The sequence below is a fragment of the Bactrocera oleae genome, chromosome 2 (genome assembly GCF_042242935.1).
Source record: "Bactrocera oleae isolate idBacOlea1 chromosome 2, idBacOlea1, whole genome shotgun sequence".
Taxonomy (NCBI): domain Eukaryota; kingdom Metazoa; phylum Arthropoda; class Insecta; order Diptera; family Tephritidae; genus Bactrocera; species Bactrocera oleae.
In genome coordinates, this window is record NC_091536.1 from 34498543 (window position 1) to 34501762 (window position 3220).

Genomic DNA, 3220 nt, shown 5'->3' on the forward strand with positions numbered 1-3220 from the left:
AACACGTGTGATGGCTTGGTTAATGGGGCAGCTGGACAACTTATGTAAATTGATTTCCATTGTTCTTTTCCAACAATTCTGTGGATTAAACTTTTGGAACCTTCTGTTGGTTTGATAGCACGATCAAAAAAGCCTCATCCTCTAGAAAGTTCTTGGACACCAATTGAAAAAGTTCTAAAATCTTTCCAATATAAAAGAAATGAACTAATTTCAAGTGAAAGAAATCAGTTTCCAGCTGTTCCGACTGAGGGAATAACTGCTCATAAAAGTCAGGGTGCCACATATAGTAAAGTTGTAGTTCATACTCGACCCAGAATGCCTAGAGGTCTATTCATCGTAGTAAATTTTATTCCTCCTAACAAATTTTCTGAATCGGATCCCGTATTTAGGGAACTGAGGGAATTGAACACAAATAAAGCTTTGACAACAAGTTTCAATCATCAAAATGTGCTAATTGTTGGAGATTTTAACATTTGTTTAATGTCTACAGGGACTGCAATAAGAAATCTGCTCCAAGAAAAAAACTTTAGTTCCCTGGTTGGTGCAGAATATTCAACTACACCTGCCGGTACACAAATTGATTGGGCATTTTCAAACATGGATCCTTCCCGTGTAAATGCAATTACTTTTGAGACAGTACACAGCTATCATGACAGTATTTGTGTCTCTATTTCGAACTAAAGTTTTCAGACTTAGTGCAATAGTTCTTCATTTTTTTTTCCAAATATAATCGAATAGGAATTTTGACAATAGTTTTTAAGACAATTTTAAGAAAAATATGTAAATAATTTAATTAAGAAAATTTAAATTATATATATAATTTGTTATTATATATGACATTATTGTATAAATATATGAAAGAAATTAAATAGTGTAAGGAAAAAAGAAATATAATTTGGATATATGTATAAGAATCTCTACAAAAATTTATTAATTAAAATTAAAATTTAATATTCTAAATATTATATAAAAATTTATATATGATATTATATCATTTTTAAAGTTGTTAATATTTATTATTTTTAAGCTAAACATGTATAATAATATCGGTATAATAAATAAAAAATGTTATTCATTGTCCAAAAACGATTTCTTTTCATACTTCTCAATACAGTTGTAATGTATTCTATATAAAATCAATTATAAGCGTATACAAAAAGCACGAGAACGATTTCTCACAATAAAGTAAATTTAGTTTACAAATTGCTCTAATTATTTTCACTGTGAGTGAAAAGTAAATAACTAAGGCAACAGTTCCTACTTCTAATTATTAAAATATATAAAAAAGTCTCAAACGAATATTCCATTTAAATTTGCGAGAGTATAAAATGTTTCTTTTTAATTTTATAGCTCAGTGGCATTTGATGGAATTATCTCACCCGTCATTAGGTATTCCTCAGAATTGAACGCTCTACAAAATACTCCATTGCGGTAAATCTTTACAGACCTTGATCTAGTACTTAATATTAATATTAAGAGCTCAGACTTTCAGGGAATTTTTTGTTTTTGGTATTTCCAACAAAATTTCCCCATGGGATCGGAAAAAAAAGTGCAAAAAAAGAACACCCTAGTATGAACATCTTACAACCAAATATCATTTAAAATATTTACAACTTCATTTAATATATACAGCTTAAGACTTATTAATATTTACAATTTAATCTAATATCTTCAACTTAAAACTAACGTAACCTATGTATATATCTACCTAACTTAATTAGACTTAATTTTAATTTATATTTTAGTTGCTTTCTTAATGACTTAATGCTCTAAAATGTCTGAAATTTAAAATAATTTGCTCCTTTTTATACCTGGAACAGGTTATATAATATTAAGTTTGCCACGAAGTTTGTAACACCCCGAAAGAAACGTCGGAGATCCTATAAAATATATACATAAATGATCAGCATGGTGAGCTGTGCTAGTGCCTCAGTTTTAAAGCTATCGATCTAAAATTTTGCACCTGTCCTTTTCTTATTAAGAAGCTACTCATTTGTTTGGACGGCCGATATCGGACGATTAGCTGCCATACAAACTGAACAATCGGAATCCAGTGATTGTATGGGAAACACTTTTATTTGACGTAATATCTTCTCGAAATTTGGCATGAGTTATTTCCTAAGGCAACAATGTAATCTTTGAAAAAAAATGTTTAGATCGGATGACTATAGCATAAACTTTTTTATTTGACAAGGCATCTTCACGAAATTAGGTACGAGTTATTGTCAAAACCAACCATGTATTCTCCGAAAAAAGTGTTCAGAACGGGTCACATAGGACCCTTTGTATTTGTGAAGCGTATTTTAGCTTCGGTGCAACCGAAGTTAACGTTTTTTCTTGCTTTCCTTTTCGAAGGCGCCAATTTCCACCTACGTCCCTCCAAATTGTAGTTCGCCAGTAAATTGTACGAAAACAAAGAATGAAGGACATCTACAAAAGAATAAATATTAATATAATCATAAAAAGTAGATTTCCTTTTCAACCAATATGCATATTTACCATTGCATTAACACTGATGTTCGATTTTAACTGCATTACCTATTTTCTGTTGACAATTCTAAAAATATATGAATTTACATACATATTATGTATAGAAATATTATACCATATTTCAAAACATTTGCAATATATAACTTTGGCGCTTTTGAATTATCGTCTCTGAAAAAAATTTATTATAATTTTTAATTACAAATTTTATACAATTGATTACCTTTCAGAACGGCGGAGCCTTCAGCAGATTAATTTTTTGATGTGGCATCGAAAATATTATCTTCAATGTTAAATATATTAAAATCAATTAATAAAAATCATTAGAAAGATGGGTACTAATAAATGCTTATTATCATACGGCACACAAAAATACTTATATTTAACCACATTCCCATTTATTAGTAAAATCTACCTAATATAATATAATACCTAAACCGTCATTAGATATATTGGTTCTTCAAAATATGGCTTCAGATCAACTAAAATGACGACTATAAATATATCGGACTCAACTTATTCACCGTTGTATTCCATAGGCCCCGTTTTTTTGCTGAAGCAACCTTTACCTTTCTTATAATTTAGTACAAAAGAACAAAATTTGAAAATTTTACTGGAATCTAAGAAATTTGTTTGTTTTGAATATCTATTTTTTATTTCCTGCAAAATTTTATCCGGTTTTCTAATAATTCTTTTCAACAGTCGAACTTATAGGCGGAAAAATTATCAAAGG

At 29.1% G+C, this 3220-nt stretch overlaps 1 long non-coding RNA gene across 1 annotated transcript; it reads right to left on the reverse strand.

Moving 5' to 3' along the window:
- Positions 1 to 2162: 2162 nt before the first annotated feature.
- LOC118680102 (uncharacterized) lies at positions 2163 to 2841 on the reverse strand. The gene is made up of 3 exons (XR_004975625.2): positions 2711 to 2841; positions 2500 to 2658; positions 2163 to 2430 (listed from the first exon to the last, which is right to left on the reverse strand). It is a non-coding gene; the product is annotated as an uncharacterized lncRNA (long non-coding RNA).
- Positions 2842 to 3220: the final 379 nt, after the last annotated feature.